Raw genomic sequence first — 21,133 nt, forward strand, 5'->3', positions numbered from 1 at the left:
CCATGCATTGAGAGCTCAAATACCTCCAACCCTTAAGGTCCTGCCTTATATTGGGGGCAGGGGGAGGGGCATTTTTTTTTTATGTTGTATTTCATGAGTAAGGTTAAGTATCACCTTTTCCCTAGAAGCTGGGACTAAAAGGAAATTCTGGTAATGTTTGACATTTTAATATGTTTTCAAGTTCTTTTCTCTCTGTAGCAGCATTCTATAAACATTTTCTTTTCAGTAAAAGTCACCTAGTAAATAAGGTAGGTTTTGTGAGCCAAATTATCTTTGTCATAATCTCACACAAATACTCAAGTGTGTCTATTGTCCAGTAAAACTTTATTCACAGGTAGATGGAGGACAGAATTCAGTCCATTCCCAAATTAGATTATATTCTATTGAGTCTTTCTTTCTTTCTATTTTTAAATATATGGGCTCTAACCATGTGTATCCTTTGGGCTTCATGGATTCTGCATACAATATAGGAATAGCTGCTTTCTCCACAAACAGAATTTTATGTTAAGAACTGGTGTGAATTCTTTTATGGTCCAGGTGCTTTAGAAAGCTCAAATATAATTTGCTTCTTGGATTATAGTTTGGAAGAACAATAAACTATACTATGAAGTTCCATATTCTGTCAGAAATTTAATTGCACTGAATTAGCTGAGAGTTTGCTGTTGTTTGACTTGCATTCAAGTCCACATGGTTGTATGTGATTGGGACTGCTGCCTTTAGCTGGCTTTGAGGCTGTCCCAAGGGGTACCATTATCTCTGTCCTGCCTACTTTCTGAGTCTGATGATATTCTAGACTCAAGGGTTATTATGCGGCAAAGGTGCAGAATATCTCCTGTAATACTCATAATACTATGTATGCATTAGCTACTGGTTATCTTTGTACATTTTACTTATTTTCATGTACTGCTGTAGTCACATACACGCACATATATGTATGCATGGATGTGGTGGTCAGAAGACAATCTTAGCTGTCATTGTGAGGAATGCCATCTACCTCATTTAAGATAGGGTCTCTCATTGGTTTGAAGTTTACCAGTCAGACTAGGCTGCTGGCCAGTACATCAGATGTTTCTGCCTCTGGAGTGCTGGGATTGCAAGCATGCAAACACCCAACATTTCTACATGGGTTCTGAGAATTGGATTTAAATCTTCACATTTATAAAACACATGTTTTACAGACTAAGCCTCCCTGAAACTTCTATCTTTGTTTATCATATAAGTGAGGAGCTTGAGGGAGGCCTGGGTAAGCAGCCTGATGAATGAAGATCTTGTTCACTCGCAGTCTCTGTGGTCCCTAAGTTATTCCTTAATGTTTCGCTTATTTATTTGTTTTTATTAGATGTGTATGAGAATTTGTCTGTGTGTATGCATGTGCTTCCTGTGTATGTGTTGTCTAGGGAGGTCTGAAGAGGCCCTTGGAACTGGAGTTATACACAGACAGCTGTGATGTGCCATGCAGTTGCCTGAGCCAATCCCAGGTCCTCTGGAAGAATAGCCCACTGCTCTTAACTGCTGAGCTGTCTCTCCAAACCTTAACTGTTGATTCTTATTAGGGACTGTGTCCTTATTTTGATGACAATGAAGAAACTCTACAAATATAAGAATTGTAGTCTTCAGTCCAAAGTTGTGAAATTTGATTTGGATCCTAGCATGAACTCCCGAGGAGTTCACATCTTCTCAGTGAGGCTGCCAAGCTGTCTCAGACTTACTGAGCACTCAGCGTTCTTTACACCAAACTTCTCCAAGGTGCTCTGTTCGTGAGGTCCGTGAAGTGAAGAACAATCGCAACACACACACCTCAAGGTCTGTGCGCTCATCTCCCTGCCTGAAGGACATTGTCAGAGGAATTTTTTCAATACTAGGATAAAAGATTAAATCAGAAACTGAACATCTATAGACCATGATTAATCTTGTTGAAATATATCATAAGCATAGAGTGGCACTGCCCCATTCTTTTGATGTCTGCTAGAGTTTCAAATGGAAAGACATAAGGGGAGAAAGAAACATTTAGGTTCAAAAGCTATGGCTGTTGGTGAAAGTTACACACACAGACACACACACATACACACACACACACACACACACACACACCACACACCTTTTTATCTTTTCCCATGTTGGGGGTAGGGAGTCCTGTCAAATTTTCTGTGGTGTTTGCTGAAGTTCCCTCTAGTAGTGGATGCCCAGGGAGAATGGAAGACTCCTGTCTATAATGTATAGAATCTACTTAACAGCATATTTATATTTTGCTTATAACCCTAACTATGTCACGACAGTGTTAGCTACTGACATTGCCGTGATTTGGTGTGGTGGCAAAGGAAGGCTAATAAGGGGACAATAAATACAAATGCACTGGGCCCATCCCTAATACCTTCCAGTAGTCTCGTTGATCCCCTCCCCTTCTCTTTCCCAACAATAGTTTTAACTGATAGAAAGGAAGGGCAGTAACCCAAACCTGATTTAACTACTAATTTCTTTAAAACTAGTGCATCGAGATAACAAAGTCAGAGTCAAAGCAACCATTGATTGCCATAGGGACCTTTACTGAGGGGGAGGTGGGGAGACTTCACCTAATGTGTAATTTCGAATGATAGTAAGTGTTCTGAGAGAAACGATGGGTTTCCTTGCACCCCTATTACATTAGGACTTGGGCCTGGGCTTTCTGAGTGGCCTTATGAAGCCTTGAGTGTGAGACGGTGAACCAAGGACTCTTGTGGCCATAGATCCAGCCAAGGGCAGCATGGGAAAAGGCTTTGGCGGAATCAAGAAGCAGGGAAAGTGTTCCTGCTTCTCCGGAAACAGGCAAGGATGGAGAGAAAGGTGGAGGACCCATATTTTACTCTTTTTCAGGAATAATGAGAAATCACCGGTGAGTTCTGAATAGCTTTATATTTTAAAAAGAATTGATCAGCCTTGCATTAGCGTGAGGGCAGGGACAGATAGCATAGCCAACGCTCCAAACTTCATGTCCAGGGATTGGGAAGCCGTTGGCGTCACCAGGGGCTCCTGGAGGAGGAGCTGTGCTTTGGACACAGATTTCGCATACTGCCCACAGTGATAGACGGGGTAGACGCCGATCTTTTACAGACACACATCAGTTTGCCTTGATCTTTTTCTTGTGCTCACATTCCCCATTCATTTTAAAACTTTTTCTGAAATATAAATGAGACAACTATAAGAATGTCTCTTATAAAAGGAAGAACTTGATGGTCAGAGAGATGGCAAGCTATGCCTCCAGTCGCAGTCAGAATCGCCTTACATTGTTCATCTACCTCACTCCCAACTCTCATCATAACTTTGGCATATTTAAAATGTTCTCTTTTTAGATATAACAAAAATATGTGTCACATTTCCCAAGACCTTTTCCTTCAGATGAGAACTGTGGTGTGAAATTGAGGCTAGAGTATGGAGAGTCATCTGATATGTTTCTGAAGTGAAATCAGTTTCCCAACAAAGATTTTCAAGTTGTAGCTGCATTTTATGCTAACCTCGGTATCAAAGGATATTCTCTTTAAAATTCTATTGTCTTACCAAGCCTAAAATCTATTATGAAGAAAAAAATACATTGTATGTGTGTTGTATGTTGATGATCTATGCACATGTGCTCTATGTTGTATGTTCATGACATATGTTCAACGTACATGTTGTATGTTATTGTCCTATACACATGTGTTGTATGTTCATGATCTGTGTGTGTGTGTGTGTGTGTGTGCAGATGTTTGTGCCCTAGATCAAGCACTGAGGCCAGAAAAGGTTGTCAGGTGTCCCTCTCAATCATTCTCTATATTACTTCTTTGAAACTTACTCACATGGGTGTTGTCTACGGCCAGGCTTTAACCTTTTGTGTCCCACTCCCCGTGTGCTTTGTGTGGCTTTATTAGAGATACCTGGTTGTTCTAATTGAAGATGTGATATTAAGGACATGTGGTAGAGTTTGTTCCTGGTCTGGGAAATATCTCAAAGTTTTGGGGCCCTAGACTTTTCATCTATAAAAGGGGAGAGTAATAAAATATGTGTGCTTGAAAGCAGAAGAAGATGGGATGGAGAGATGGCTCAGTGGTTAAGAGCACTGACTGCTCTTCCAGAGGTCCTGAGTTCAAATCTCAGCAACCACATGGTGGCTCCCAACCATCTGTAATGAAATCAGATGCCCTCTTCTTGAGTGTCTGAAGACAGCTACAGTGTACTTACATATAATAAATAAATAAATCTTTAAAAAAAAGAAAGCAGGAGGAAGAGGTCAGCAGGAGGTGACAGAGGGGACAGGAGAGAATAGTGAAGTGAAGAATAAAAGGTTAAATGGTACATGAAAATGTCTCGGCGAACCCCATTTCTGTATATGCTCATTGCCTCCCCTGTTTGCCTTGTGGATTTCAGGTACAAGTCACATGAGGTCATGGGTTTAGAAACACTTTAAAACCGCAGCTCCCAGTGTTCCGTGGGAACGCCGGAAGCCCGGCCGGACTCCCTGCCTCCCTGCCCTGCACTGTTAAGCTGTTCGCTTGACTCTCTCCTTCCCCGGACGTTCTTCCAGGGTTCCGCACATGGAGTGGTGGGCATCAGCAGTTCTACATGGGAGCGATGAAACAATTTCTCCTTCTGCAGTTTTAATTCCATGGGGGAGAAGGGAAGCAGCCAGAAGCTAGACGTCAGGGTTTAGTCATGTTTCAGAAGGCGAGTGGTACACTGGTTTGGGTTTCTGTCTGACCATCAGGAAGAGCGGTGGCCATGCTAGAAAGTCAGTTGAGTGAGGAGAGGTCTGGGTAGCAGATTCCGAATGATGAATGGTGTGAAGCACAGAACATGTGTGCGGGGGCAGGGGAGCCAGGGAGGGAGGAACTAGTTAGGACTGGATCAGGTCCATACTGATACCAAGAGGGGTTGTTTTTGTTATTGTAAAAACAAATATCAATACTCTTAGTGGGCTAAAATAGTACCCATTAAAATAGGCTGGAAGCCTGGTGTGGCATGTTCAGGGTCTTGCAAGGCTGACCATGCCACATGGGCTGCTGTTTGGTCATTCTCAAGAACAGTCTACACGTGTTAGGACTGTTGGCCAGATGAACCATCTGAAAGCCACAGTTTCTCACTGCCGACCAGGGTACACTTAGCTGCTGATATCAGCTGGGGACAACTGGCTCTGGAGGTGGCTTGTAGCCCTTCTCTTTCTATGTGGCCCTTCCAGGGTATGGCAGGTGTTTCCTCTGTAGAATTCTTTGACTTCCCTCCTGCTGTGTCTCCGACCCAGTCTGCTTTTGACATCTCGTGTGTTCTAAGGGACAGTCCAGGATAATTTCTCCACGTAGACCCACTGTTTGTAATTAATGTCTATGAAGTTCTTTTTGTCATGTATTCCAGGCTCTGATAATTTCAGTGCAACTATCTTTAGGGGCCATTCTATCTACCATTCCTGTAAGGACCAGGCTCAATATTACCTGCCTGCCACTCATCAATCAAAACATCTGGACCAAGATGTGTTTCAGAATTCAGATGATCTCAGACTTTATGCAAGTAATGTGCGTGCATGTCCTCATATTGGGTCACATAATTAAATGTGGGAAATGCAAATTTTGGCAACAGTATAAGGTTTCTGAACTTACAATGAACAAAAACTAATTTTCAAAATCAAATGTCTAATGACTCCAAGGATCTTCCAGTAATATTCAGTGACTTCAGTGCAGCTTGGAACACATCACATGACCACTAAACTACCATCACTCTGTGAGACCATAGTGAACTATCCTTGGAAGCTGCTTTCGTTTGAGTTGCTGACTTTTGTTTTAAATTTTAAAAAAAGTGATTTTGGCTTGGGATTAGAACAGAATTTTGAGTCACTTCTGAAATGGTTCTAAAAGTACTTCTGCCTTCTTGTATTATTTTGTGTAGTTGTATTTTGTAAAGCATTAGTCTCAGTACTGATGATCATAAAATAAAATATTCTTTAACCACCCCCCCCAAACAGTGAAGATACTCTGTAACCTGAAGAAGCAAATATTCAACCTAGATTGAATTATTTATACACAAAACAAATGAACACATCGGCACTGAATTCTGAAACACATACAATTTTACTTTCATCTTTAATCATTGATAAAATAACATGTATACCAAAAGATTGTTTTAAAATAAATTTCTTCACGATTTATTACCTGCAAATGTTTGATTTGTTTTCCCATTTTACATATTTATTAATATGGGATCGCAGAGCAGTTTCTTGGGTGAAAGGTGGTTACAAGGGGGAAAGTTCCAAAGCTCCTGTTCTGTACAATGGATAACGCCTGCCCCTAGAAAACTTAGTGGAAGCACCAAATAATCAAATATTATTAATATGACAAATAGCTCCATGTTTGTCCAAGCCAGGTTTCCACTTGCTTGGGAACTGTGTATCTTCAGAGCCTTTTAGATTTCAGATTTTCCAGAAAGGATTGTTTTTAAGTTGTGGTAACGTAATGAAGAACAAATCTGATGAAGTACCATGAGAGAAGTGCTGAGCTTTCTCTGATTCTGTGCGAGCAGGGGACTGCTCGCTTCCTATAAGATGAAAGATATTAAAAGTGTTGTAACTACAGGGCGTATCTGCATACCCAACACCTGCACCTGGGACAGTTATCATCACTAATGAACTGTGGCCTGAAGGGTAGTTTCACCAATCATTTCTGGCTATTGAATAGAGTTTCTGTATAGTTTCAATGGCCAAAGCCACTGACACCATGAGTTCAATACTTCCACATTCAAGCAAGTGCTAGAAGTGTACAAAGCCTTGTACAAGGCCCAGGCTAACTCAATGTCATTTTTCTGAACAGAGAATGCATTATTCTTAAGGCAAGAATATTTCCTTTTTACCACACCCCTTTGTCCCGAACTCAAAACTTCTCTCTTGGTCATCCTAGAGATGACTGTTCTTCTCACATCTAAAGTATGTAGAGAGACATAGCTTTCTATGGTGGGACTTTCTGTGGCAATGACAATGGTATAAAGAAATGACAATGGTATAAATAATGACACAGAGGCTATTGATCAAGTTTAAAGCTTAGGGCTTTTGCTTGTGTAGTCTCCGGAGTCCTCAGATCTTAATCTGAGCATTCCAGTCTACAAGTCACATGGGTAGCTCTGTACTTCTCTGCTGTGCTGCAGCCAGGCCTGTTGCAGCCAGGCCTGTTGCAGCCAGGCCTGTTCCTCCACGCCAGCTTTCTGAGTCCTCCACTGCTGCTCCCCCCCCCCTTACCCCCCCCCCCCACTGCAACATTCTCTCTGCCTCGAAGCTCCACCCTCCATTTCCTGGTCCAGCAATTGGCAGTCAGTCAGATCTTTTAAAAACCAATCTCTCACACAATTCTAGATTGCCTCTAGGCGTAGAGGGCTTTCTGACCTTCAAGTGTCCGAGCAGGTGTTTAAAAAAAAATCCAGGTGATGAGCCACAGAAATGACAATAATAATATCCTGCCAGCATTTAGCTCTGGCTGGTACAGAATTAACAACTGAAAATACAAAGACACACCTTCTTACAATGTGAAGAAAGCTTAACCCAACAGCTTTTCTATTCATGGAATAGTTGCTGGAGTTTTAACCAGAGCATTAAACATCCAGGTCAAAAAATTTTTATTTTGAATTACTTTATACTAAAGTGGCGTGGGTTTCGTCTTCATTAACAAATGAATCCATCTAAAGGCATCCTCAGGAAAACAATGGAAGATCTGAGCTCCAGTTCTAGGAATGAAATATTTCTGCCTCACCTTTCTAACTGCTAGAAGCAAAGTAGAACTTTTGGTGTGGAGTAATTTGAACCCTGTTATCAGGGAGAGACAATATGAGTTTTAATCTTAGGGCATCTTTCTATATAAATATGACATTTACAAAAGATTTCTTTAAATAATACACACACACACACACACACACATTTGGTTTAAAGTTTTCATTGTATCAAGAAAAGTCTTCAGCCAGGTGGTGGTGGTGGTGCACACCTGTAATCCCAGCACTCTGGGAGGCAGAGGCAGGCGGATTTCTGAGTTTGAGGCCAGCCTGGTTTATAGGGTGAGTTCCAGGACAGCCAGGGCTAAAAAAATAAAAGAAAAGTCCCCAACTCATTGCCTAATAAAGTATTAGATATTTATAGGACATGTTGCTAGCACAACAGAAATGGTATATATTCTAGAAATGGATATTTCCGTGCTTATAGGCAACATTAAGAAATAGCTTCTACAGAATCCACGTCCCTCCATATCATACAGAGTAAATGGGGTGACACCATTTCCTTACAAAGGTACTGAGAACTTTGGTGACTATGAAGTTTGCCCCATGAAAGCTGATGGAAAAGTTCATGGGGTGTGAGACCCTCTCAGGAGCACCGCCTTGGTCCCTGTTGCTTCTCTAGAGATAAGTTGGAGGCAAGGGTGTCTCCCAGGTTTTTTCATGCTGAGGAGGAGGCTATGCTGCTAACATTAGAAGTAAGCAATGTCCACCCCTTTTTCTAAGGTCCCAATGACAAACAGGCATGATTCCACCCAAGTTGATTCTAGAGAGCCAGTGAGTCTATTGAGCTTCCTTACAGAGCATAGGTGGAGGGTTACTTATCAGGGCATGTGTCCTATAACCTAATAGGTCACACCTCTTCACCCAGCAAGGATAAGGGCTTCCTCATAGCTGCCTAGATGGAGCCTACCTCCAATCTCGTCTAGTCTTCCTTAAGCCACATGCAGCCAAGGCAGAGTTAAATACAACAGGTAGTAAAAAGCAGACAGGTATTTCAGGGAGAGTCTTGTGACCCTTCACACTCCTCCATGAGAGGCTGTAAACAACCACCTTCTCTGGCAGGAATGATATTTTGCCAGCAGGCACAACAGCAGGTCCCAAGATAAAGTTGCTTGGTTTAGAGGACAGTCACGCACAACAATCTGTTAGAGTTGCGTACATAACTTTTATTCTGCAAAGCTGTTGATTTTTACAAAATACCTGTCTTTTCCTTGTTTTAGGCCAGGGTGATACCACTAAGGAATCTCACAAGCAATGCTTTTTCCTGTTCTGTAAGATAGCTGTGGTTCTTAGTAGATCACAGTGTTTGTGGGTACCTGTCACTGAACTGGAGGTAATAGTTAGTGACAGGACTTTGAGGTCACCCAGCAGGATTCTGAGAGACAGGTTGGGAACCAGATGCCATTTCCAAGTAAGTATAAGAGGCATTGCATGAAGCCCTAATTCCATCGAGTTGGTTGGTGACTAGTTGGACCTGGAAGCTGCATAGAGCTCCGTCGGGACACTAAATATAGACACCTGTCTGAATAGTTTCAGTATTTTCCCTCTATTTCCTGCAAGAGAATTTGGGAGGGCTAGAAGAAGAGAATGACAAACTATGCTAATTTTTAGTATGTAAGACCGTTGTGTTTTTCTGCTTAAATGCCATGTGTAATTTGAGAACTCAATGTTATCAGAAGACTGGCTATCCTTGTCCCTAAAGGGAACCTTGAATAAGGCTGTATTTGCTCAGTTTTAGATTTTTATCTTTAGAATACTAGCCCATTATTTCTGCAGAGCAGAACAGGAGATTAAAAGCTGTGGCTATCCGTATAAGATTTACACAAGTTTAGCCCCTCAACTTTCCATCATGGAAGGGTAAAGGATCTTGAGGCCTCACCCCTCCCTGAGGGATGACTGTCAAGGGTGGTTAGGGGAATGGGTGTGGTTTTCCCCCTGGTGTATTCACTGGTTGCTTCTGCTCCAGTTTATCCCACATTCATGTATTGATTTTTTTTGTTGTTGTTTATTGCTGTTGTTTTGTTTTTGTTTTTCGAGACAGGGTTTCTCTGTGTAGCTCCTGCTGTCTTGGAACTCACTCTGTAGACTGGGCTAGCCTTGAACTCAGAAATCCGCCTGCCTCTGCCTCCCAAGTGCTGGGATTAAAGGCCTGCGCCACCACCTCCAGGCCCATGTATTGAAATAAATTCAATGAAATTCTCTCTCTCTCTCTCTCTCTCTCTCTCTCACACACACACACACACACACACACACACACGCACGCACGCACACGCACGCGCGCGCGCGTTTAAAGAAGTATAACAAATTGAAAACAGAGAAGACCCTTCTCAGACAGCAGATTGGCAGGTTGAGAAGCTTGCATCTACCGCTAAAGTAGACATCTGAGTCTGAGTCCCTGGAAACATCCTGTTGACCAGCTTCCCACTGCAGTTGGCTTTCTCAGAAGTCAAACTGTGAGTGTCTGGGAGACAGGGGAGTTGAGGATACAGTTACCAGTGAAGAGCTCAGTACATTCAGCACAAGTAAATCCCTTTCCAAAGTTCCGGCTAGAGTTTGGAGAGCAGAACTGACAGTGAATGCTAGAAGAGCCACGGCCCCACCTCCGACAAGGAGTGGCTTCTTTTGATGTATAATCTTTCCTGGACTCGTGGAGGATGAATATCCTTATTGTTTTTGTGAAAGAGAAAATACTGGGTGTGTCAGCACGTAAAGACAGAGAAACAAGAGTGTTTTATCTTTCTAATGCAAAGGCTAAGAGCACAATCATAATGGGCCTCATACAGTTACCCAAGTACTTTCTATGTAGCTAATAGAATTCAGGACCGTTTGTAGAATAAGATTTTATGCAAGACACATTTACTAGTACTTTATAACTCATATAAGCTATTCTTTTTAAAGAGACAAAAAGTAAACAAAAGCGTCTGGAATAAAATATTAATGTAAAATTAGAAAAAAGGAAAATATGCCTTCAGCACAACAGAAAATGCACTATTGAGGATCATGTGTTATGAAGGTCGTTACACAGCTTTGCACGACCGTGCTTTGCACTGTTCCTAGTGACAATTTATGTGGGAGGTGACAGTCACCCTGATTCACCCTGAGTCTGGAGTGGGATGAATTTTGAGTCAGCAGACCAAAGGTCAGGTTGAGGACTTGGAGTCAGTCCTTTAATTATCTGGGGTTGGGTTTCCTGATGTTTAAGATATGATTACATTATCTCTGTGTCTATGGCTGTGAATCGAATATGATGTAAAGGGAAGTGGCTGACAATGTATCACGGATGATATGAATAGCCACGTTCTATGGTTATCGGTAGTTTCCTATACTCCACTGCATTACAACTTCTTATATCAGTTATGTGTTACAGACTGATTATCCTCTCAGCCACAGCTCGTTGTTATACTCGAATTATATATATATGTGTGTGTGTGTGTGTGTGTGTGTGTATACAATACTTGATATAAATACTTGATATATCATACTTGATATAGACACGTGTTATATATAAAATACTTGATATATATATAATACTTAATATATTTTATACATATATATTATTTTATACTTATAGCTTTGTCTCTCTGGCCTTCATTTAAAATGGTTTCATAGATATAAATGCCTGAGCAGCCTTATGACCTTCATATCTGAAGTGCTTTGCCTTGACAATTGGTCCTAGCATATTGCTTTTTTGGTCATTTCCACATTGTTGTGTGGGTCTGTGGGAAGGAAGGCATAAGAGGTTCTCCCAACATAACTGTTCAGTGCTCTTTTGTGCAGAATAAACTAAATGTGGTCTTTTATTTAAAGGTGTATCCTTAAATCAAATGTTAAAGGAGCGGCTCGCAACCTGTGGGTCATGACTCCTTTGGGTGCTCAAATGAACTTTTCATAAGGGTCACCTAAGGCCATTAAGAAACAGAGATGTTTTCATTAAAATTCATAACAATTGCATAATTAAAATTATGAGGTAGCAAAAATAAATAATGTTTTTAAAAATCACCACAACATGAGGAATTGTATCAAAGGGTTGAAGCATTAGGAGGCTGAGAATCATTGTGTTATAGCCTTTTCCTTTGGAGCATCCCATAGTCACATGCAAAGATTTTGCTGGACAAAAATTATTAGACAAGTGGGCACAATATTCCTTGGCTTCCTTTGTTTGAAGAACGCTTTAGTAAGATCTCTTTTTTTACTTGTTTGTTGTTTTTTGTTTGTTTGTTTTTGTTTTTGGGATTTGGTTTTTTCAAGACAGGGTTTCTCTGTGTAGCCCTGGCTGTCCTGGAACTCACTCTGTAGACCAGTCTGGCCTCGAACTCAGAAATCTGCCTGCTTTTGCCTCCCAGAGTGCTGGGATTACAGGCGTGCACCACCACCGCCTGGCGTAAGATCTCTTTTTAAAGAACACATAGCTATTTTCAGCAATAAAATTTATCATCCTGCCTTTCACCTTGTTAGTTGGGAGAAATCTTTCTCTCCCGATATTTCATAAACAAAAGGCTACATCCCAGTATGCTAAAAAGCTAAATATTAAAAGTATCTTTGGAAAATTTCTTCAATTAAAGTGTCAGGAAAGAGTGTAGCCTGGTGTCCTCACTGACCTGGTTAGTGCAGAGAGAGACTGTTGGCTTTTCTAGCACTCACAGCCACTCTGTCTTGAGTAATAACAAAACTAGATTGCATATCTTTTAATGATTGATCAAGCATTTGTGAATTTCTTATGCATTCATTTATTCCCCCAATATTTACGAGGCCCTATTAAGTGTGGATCACTGCTTTATTTTTCTGTAGAAGACTCAGGTGCTGTTGGACCAAGCTGGCATGGTATTTCCCTCATAGAGGTAATTATCCTAAGTATCCTTCTATTATAGAGTATCAGATTTAAGAAGTATAGTTGAATCACATGGTTAGAAGCTCAGTTGTTTGCTTTAAAAATAAGTTCTCAGTTTTATATTAACTCATTATTTTTATCTTTGTCCCCAAAATTGAATGCAGAAAACATGTTGTTTATTATAGAGTCTTCTGATTTAGTTGATATACAGGGTCTCTGGCATTTGTCTGACTGTATAACTCTATTTTTAAATAAAGAGAATATTGAATGAATGGTTTTGCAAATCAATTTCACAAGTGAATATAATTAAAATAATCCTTCTCGCATGACACCTATTCTCGTAGGGGAGTGCAGTTTTCAGCCGTATAATAACCACTGCATCAGCAGCATCAATCTATATCTCCATTGCTTATGCAGATTAAATCACCATACTCCCAGGTCTAATAGCATTTAAAATACACAACCATTTGTCCAGCTGGATGAGCTACACTCCCAGATCTAATCGAGACCTTCATCCTACTTGGTCTGCAGGATTCTCCATAGCAGCTTCTGTTCGTTATTAGCTTTCCATTTCCCTTGCTATTTGGGGAGAACATCTGTGTAGATACTAGTGGAGGTATCTCTCTCTCTCTCTCTCTCTCTCTCTCTCTCTCTCTCTCTCTCTCTCTTTCTTAAAAGAGCAAAAACAAAGCAGATGTGATGCTTTAACTCTGGCCATAGATTTTTCTTTTCCTTTTCTCTTTCTTTCTTTCTTTCTTCCCTTCTTTCTTTCTCTCTCTCTCTCTCTCTCTCTCTCTCTCTCTCTCTCTCTCTCTCTTCCTTCCTTCCTTCCTTCCTTCCTTCCTTTCTTTCTTTCTTTCTTTCTTTCTTTCTTTCTTTCTTTCTTTCTTTCTTTCTTTCTTTCTTTCTTTCTTCTTTCTTTCTTTCTTTCTTTCTTTCTTTCTTTCGATTGGATATTTTCTTAATTTACATTTCAAATGTTTTCCCCTTTCCAGGTCTCCCCTTCAGAAACCCCCTATCCCATTCCCCCTTCCCCTGCCTCTATGAGGGTGCTCCCCACCCACCCACTCCTGTCCTCCCACCCTGGCATTCCCCTACACTGGGGCACTGAACACCCTCAGGCCCAAGGGCTGCTCCTCCCACTGATGTCCAACACAGCCATCTCTGACACATCTGTGACCAGAGCCATGGGTCCCTCCATGTATATTCTTTGGTTGGTGGTCCAGGAGGTGGGGAGGACTGGCCTGTTGGCACTGTTGCTCCCTCCATGGGATGCAGACACCCTCACCTCCTTCAGTTCCTTCTCCAACTCCTCTATTTGGGACCCACCCCACCCCCAACTCCCAGCTCAGTCTAATGGCTGGCTGTTGCCAGGAGCCTCCCAGCCTGGAGAGGGTAGTGGTGGAGTCACAGAGTAGGACTCTGGGGATGACTTTAAAGTCTGAGGGTCTCCCAGCTTTCTAGCTCTCCAACTATACTGACATGCTGATGATAGCTTCTGAAAACTGTCTTGCTCTTTCCGAGGGTGAAAGACTGCTGGCTTAGGTGATTAACACCTGCAGTCTGACAGTGGAGGATTAAGCAAATGTGGCCTTTGTTCTCATAGCAGGAACTGCTGGGCTCTGACTTTCAGCCTGCTAGTTGGAAATTGCCTGAAGAAAAAAGGGACACTTAAGAAAGTTATTATAGCATTTATTACTAAGTTGTAAAAAATTTCCTGTCTAAGGGGAAAAGCGGAAAGATCCTAAGCGGGGAAAGGGAAAAATTCTTCTAGGTGGGGAAAGGCAAAATGAGAGATTCTAGTCTAAGAGGGAAAGGGGAAAAAATTCTACTCTAACTCCCTCTCATCATTTGTTCTCAGTACTTACACATCTTTCGGAGTACATGATCACATGTTACAAAATTCATCACAAGTTCACACAAAAAATCTAATCATAAATTGAAATAGAAGTTTAGAACAGAGAATGTTTACATGCACATCCATTAAGACTAATTATCTAGCTAAACATCCATCACCTGTCTCAGCTCCACAGGTTCACTGAAGGTTTAAAACCATAACTAAGTTATTAGTGAAGTTTTGTATAGATAAACCCAGTCAATTTTTTTTATTTTAATTTTTTAAATTATCTTCTTCATTTACACTGCCAATGGTAAAACCTTTCCCAATTTCCCCCTCCCAAAAGCCCCCTCACCAAAGATTCCTAACCCCTCCTCCCACCCCCTGCCTCTACTTATATGCCCCACTACCCTGCATACTCCCACCTCTCTCCACCCCCCACTCCGCCACCCCCCATCCATTTCCCTTTGTTGGGGTCTCTATTGGGCCTTTACCTGATCAAAGACCACTCCTCCCAATGATGCCCAATAAGGCATTCCTCTGCCACATTTTTGGCTGGAACTATGTGTACCCTTGATTGATGGTTCAGTCTCTGGGAGTCTTGGGGTGTCTGGGTGTCCAAAGTCATTGTTCTTCCCATGAGGCTGTAAACCCCTTCAGCTCCTATGGACCACCCTCCAGATCCTCCATTGGGGACCCCAAGCCCAGTCCAATAGTTGGTTGCTAGTTTGTGCCTCTGTGTTTGTAGGGCTCTGGCAGGGCCCCTCTGGAGATAGCCATGGCATGCTCCTTTTAGTACACACTTCTTGTTTACTAAGTTTGGTGACTGTTTATAGGATGAATCCCCAGGTAGGGCAGTCTCTGGGTGGCCTTTACTTCAGATTCTGCTCCACACATTGCTACCCTTATTGCTTCTGTGAGTATCATGTCCCCTTTCTCAGAGGAACCATAGCACCCTCACTTAAGTCCTCCTTCTTCTTGAGCTTCCTGTGCTGGGTGAATTGTAAATTGTTTATTTTGAGCTTTTGTACTAGCATCCGCTTATTAGTGAGTGCATACCATGTGCGTTCTTTTGTGATTAGGTTACCTCGCTCAGGATGACACTTTCTAGTTCAATCCATTTGCCTAAGAATTTCATGAATTCATTGTTTTTAATAGCTGAATAGTACTCCATTGTGTATATGTACTACAATTTCTGTATCCATTCCTCTATTGAGGGACATCTGGGTTCTTTCCAGCTTCTGGCTATTATAAATAAGGCAGAATGTGTGGAGCATGTGTCCTTATTACATGCAGGAGCACCTTCTGGGTATATGCCCAGGAGTGGTATAGCTGGGTCCACACATAGTACTATGTCTAATTTTCTGAGGAATCGCCAAACTGATTTCCAGAGTGGTTTTACCAGCTTGCAATCCCACCAACAATGGAGGAGTGTTCTTCTTTCCCCACATCCTCTCCAGCATCTACTGTCCCCTGAGTTTTTCATCTTAACCATTCTGACTGGTGTAAGGTGGAATCTCAGTGTTATTTTGATTTGCATTTCCCTGATAACTAAGGATGCTGAACATTTCTTTAGGTGCTTTAGAGCCATTTGAGTTTCCTCAGTTGAGAATTCCCTTTTTAGCTCTGTACCCAATTTTTTAATAGGGTTATTTGATTCTCTGGAGACTAACTTCTTGAGTTCTTTGTATAAGTTGGATATTAGCCCTCTATCAGGTATAGGGTTAGTAAAGATCTTTTCCCAATTTGTTGGTTGCCGTTTTGTCCTATTGACTGTGTCCTTTCCTTTACAGATGCTTTGCAGGTTTATGAGGTCCCATTTGTCAATTCTTGTTCTTAGAGCATAAGCCATTGGTGTTCTGTTCAGAAACTTTTCCCCTGTGCCCATGTGTTCAAGGTTTGTCCCCACTTTCTCCTCTGTAAGCTTCAGTGTGTCTGATTTTATGTGTAGATCTTTGATCCACTTGGACTTGAGCTTTGTACAAGGAAATAAGAATGGATTGATTTGCATTTTTCTGCATTCAGACCTCCAGTTGATCCAGCACCATTTGTTTAAAATGCTATCTTTTTCCCACTGGATGTTTTTAGCTCCTTTGTCAAATATCAAGTGATTGTACGTGTGTGGGTTTTTTTCTGGGTCTTCAATTCTATTCCATTGATCATCCTGCCTGTCTGCATATCAATACCAAACAGTTTTTATTACTATCACTCTGTAGTAGAGCTTGAGGTCAGGGATGGTGATTCCCCCAGAAAATCTTTAGCTGTGGAGAATAGTTTTTGCTCTTCTGGGTTTTTGTTATTCCAGATTAATTTGAGTATTGCTCTTTCTAGATCTATGAAGAATTGATTTGGAATTTTGATGGGGATTGCATTGAATCTGTAGATTGCTTTTGGCAAGATGGCCATTTTTTTTACTATATTGATGCCGCCAATCCATGAACATGGGAGATCTATCCATCTTCTGAGACTTTCTTCAATTTCTTTCTTCAGAGGCTTAAAGTTCTTGTCATATAGACCCTTCACTTGCTTCGTCAGGGTCACACCTAGGTATGAAATAATATTTGGGACTATTGAGAAGGGTGTTATTCTCCTAATTTTTTTCTCATCTTGCTTATCCTTTGAGTAGAGGACAGCTACTGATTTGCTTGAATTAATTTAATTTAATTTAATTAATTGCTGAAGTTGTTTATCAGCTTTAGGAGTTTTTTAGTGGAAGTCTTGGGGTCACTTAAGTATACTATCATATCATCTGCAAATAGTGATAGTTTAACTTCTTCCTTTCCAATTTGCATACCTTTGACCTCTTTTTGTTGCCTGATTGCTCTGGCTAGGACTTCAAGTACTATATTGAATAGATAGGGAGAGAGTGGGCAGCCTTGTCTGGTCCCTGATTTTAGTGGCATTGCCTCAAGTTTCTCTCCATTTAGTTTGATGTTGGCTGCCAGTTTGCAGTATATTGCTTGCACTATGTTAGGTATGGGCCTTGGATTCCTGATCTCTCCAAGACTTTTATCATGAAGGGATGCTGAATTTTGTCAAAAGCCTTTTCAGCATCTAATGAAATGACCATGTGGTTTTTTCCCTTTAGTTTGTTTATGAGTGAATTACACTAATGGTCTTCCATATATTGAACCATCCCTGCATCCCTGGGATGAAGCCTACTTGATCGTGGTGAATTATAGTTCTGATGCATTCTTGTATTCAGTTGGCTAGGATTTTGTTCAGTATTTTTGCATCAATGTTCATGAGGGAGATTGGTCTGAAGTTCTCCTTCCTTGTTTGGTCTTTGGTTTAGGTATAAGCGTGATTGTGGCTTCATAGAATGAGTTGAGTAGTGTTCTTTGAGTTTCTATTTTGTGGAAAAGTTTGAAGAGTTTCGGTATTAACTCTTCTTTGAAGATCTGATAGAATTCCCTGCTAAATCCATCTGGTCCTGGGCTTTTTTTTGAAGGGAGAGTAGTAATGACTGCTTCTATTTCCTCAGGGCTTATGGGACTATTTAGATGGTTTATCTGATCCTGTTTTAACACTGGCACCTGGTATGTATCTAGAAAGTTATCCATTTCATCCAGGTTTTCAAACTTTGCTGAGTATAAACTTTTGTAGTAGGATCTGATGATTTTTTGAATTTCCACAGTTTCTGTTGTTATGTCTCCCTTTTCATTTCTGATTTTATTAATTTGGATGCTGTCTCTGTGCCCCATGGTTAGTCTGGCTAAGGGTTTATCTATCTTGAAAATTTTTTCAAAGAACCAGCTCCTTGTTTTGTTGATTCTTTGTATAGCTCTTTTTGTTTCTGCTTGGTTGATTTCTGCTCTAAGTTTGATTATTCCTGCTGTCTACTACTCTTGGGGTTATTTGCTTCCTTTTGTTCTAGGGCCTTCAAGTGCACTGTCAAGCTGATAGTATAAGCTCTCTCCATTCTCTTTTTGGAGGCACACAGAGCTATGAGTTTTCCTCTTAGCACTGCTTTCATTGTGTCCCACAAATTTTGGTATGATGTGTCTTCATTTTCATTGAATTCTAAAAAGTCTTTAATTTCTTTCTTTATTTCTTCCTTGACCAAGCTATCATTGAGAAGAACATTGTTCAAAGTCCATGTGTATGTGTATTTTCCATTGCTTTTGTTTGAGCTTAAGACCAGCCGTATGCCGTGGTGATCTGATGAGATACCTGGGATAATTTCAATATTTCTATATCTGTTGAGGCCTGTTTTGTGACCAATTATATGGTCAATTTTGGAGAAGATACCATGAGGTGCTGAGAAAAAGGTATATTCTTTTGCTTTAGGGTGGAATGTTCTATAAATATCTGTTATATCCAGTTGGTCCATAACTTCAGTTAGTTTCACTGTATCTCTGTTTAGTTTCTGGTTCCATGATTTGTCCGTTTTTGACAATGGGTTGTTGAAGTCTCCCACTGCTATTGTGTGGGGTGCAATGTGTGCTTTGAGATTTAGTAAAGTTTCTTTTATGAATGTGGGTACCCTTGCGTTCGGAGCATAGATGTTCAGGATTGAGAGTTCATCTTGGCAGACTTTTCCTTTGACCAGTATGAAGTGTCTGTCCGTCCTTATCTTTTTTGACAACTTTTGGTTCAAAGTCAATTTTATATGATATAAGAATGGCCACTCCAGCTTGTTTCTTGGGACCATTTGCTTGGAAAATTGTTTTACATCCTTTGACTCTTAAATAGTGCCTGTTTTTGTCACTGAGGTGGGTTTCTTGTATGCAGCAAGACATTGGGTCCTGTTTATGTATCCATTCCATTAGTCTATGTCTTTTTATAGAGGAATTGAGACCATTGATATTAAGAGATATTAAGGAAAAGTGATTGTTGCTTACTGTTATCTTCTTAGTTAAAGGTGACATTCTGGTGTGTAGCTATCTTCTATTGGGTTTGATGAAAGATTACCTTATTGATTTTTCTATAGTGTGGTTTGCTGTCTTGTGTTGGTATTTTCCACCCATTATCCTTTGCAAAGCTGGATTTGTGGAAAGATACTGTGTAAATTTGCTTTTGTGATAGAATGTCTTCTTTTTACCATCTATGGTAATTGAAAGTTTTGCTGAGTATAGTAGTCTGGGCTGACATTTATATTCTCTTAGGGTCTGTATGCTATCTGCCCAGGCTCTTCTGGCTTTCATAGTCTCTGGTGAGAAGTCTGGTGTAATTCTGATAGGTCTGCCTTTATATGTTACTTGACCTTTTTCTCTCACTGCTTTTAATATTTGTTCTTTGTTTGGTGCATTTGGTGTTTTGATTATTATGTGATGGGAGGAATTTCTGCTCTGGTCCAATCTATTTGGCATTCTGTAGGCTTCCTGTATGTTCATGGGCATCTCTTTCTTTAGGTTAGGGAAGTTTTCTTCTATAAATTTGTTGAAGATATTTATTGGGCCTTTAAGATGTAAACCCTTGCTTTCTTCTATTCCTATAATCCTTAGGTTTGGTCTTCTCATTGTGTTCTGGAGTTCTTGGATGTTTTGGGTTACAAGCTTTTTGCATTTTGCATTTTCTTTGACTGTTGAGTCAATGATTTCTATGGAATCTTCAGCATCCGAGATTCTTTCTTCTATCTCTTGTATTCTGTTGCTGATGCTTGAGCATCTATGACTCCTGAATTCTTTCCAAGGTTTCCTATTTTCAGAGATGTCTCACTTTGTGATTTCTTTGTTGATTCTATTTCCAGGTTTAGATCCTGGATAGTTTTGTTCAATTCCTTCACTTGTTTGTTTGTTTTTTTCCTGAAATTCTTTAAGGAATTTTTGTGCTACCTCTTTAAGGGCTTCTACCTGTTGGTCTATGTTCTCCTGTGTTTCTTTTAGGGATTTTTGTGATTCTTCTTTATGGGTTTCTGCTTGTTGACCCATGTTCTCCCGTAATTCCCTATGGGATTTTTGTACTGCCTCTCTAAAGGCTTCAACCTGTTGAGCCATATTCTTCATATTTCTTTAAGAGATTTTTGTGTTTCTTCTTTAAGGGCTTCTAACTTTTGATCCATATTCTCTTGTCTTTCTTTAAGGGATTTTTGTGCTTCTACCTGTTGACCATGTTCTTTTCTATTTCTTTAAGGGAGTTATTTATGTCCTTCTTGAAGTCCTCCACCAGCGATATGAGATGTGATTTTAAATCTGGTTCTTGCTTTTCTGATGTGATGGAGTATGCAGGATTTGCTGTTGTGGGAGAGCTGGGTTCTGATGGTGCCATGTTGCCTTGGTTTCTGTTGGTAATGCTCTTGCCTTTGCCTTTGGCCATCTCCTTATCTCTGGTGTTAGCTGGTCTTGCTAACACTATCTTCTCTATCCTGCTGGCCTGTGTTTCTGTACTCCTGGGATTCTCTTTCTGTCCAATGCCCTGCAAACAACTGATTCTCCAGGAAGTATCAGGCAATGGGGTCTCCCCTGTGGTAGACTTGGCAAGGGTCAAATGCCCTGCTCCTGTAGATTCTCTAATACATTGCTCCTGTCGGTTCTCTAGAGAGTATCAGGAAGTGGGGTCCTCTTTGTGCCAGATGTGGTGCAGGTCTGCCACATCTGATGGAAAGGAGTGCGGGAGGGGTAGAAGGGGCAGAAGGGGACAGGTGAACTGGAGGTTGCTGGGTAGTGAGTCCCAGAGCAGAGGGGCTCTGTGACTCTGTGTTGGGTGGTGATGCTTTCCTAATACCCTGCTTCTGTCAGTTCTCTAGAGAGTATCAGGAAGTGGTGTCCTCTCCATGC

At 40.9% G+C, this 21,133-nt stretch overlaps 1 protein-coding gene across 2 annotated transcripts in view; it reads left to right on the forward strand.

The window, feature by feature from the left end:
* Sh2d4a (SH2 domain containing 4A) overlaps window positions 1-21,133 on the forward strand; it is a 78,470-nt gene that overhangs the window by 19,657 nt on the left and 37,680 nt on the right. The gene's annotated exons all lie outside the window — the stretch shown is intronic.

The sequence above is a fragment of the Apodemus sylvaticus genome, chromosome 18 (assembly GCF_947179515.1).
Source record: "Apodemus sylvaticus chromosome 18, mApoSyl1.1, whole genome shotgun sequence".
Classification (NCBI taxonomy): domain Eukaryota; kingdom Metazoa; phylum Chordata; class Mammalia; order Rodentia; family Muridae; genus Apodemus; species Apodemus sylvaticus.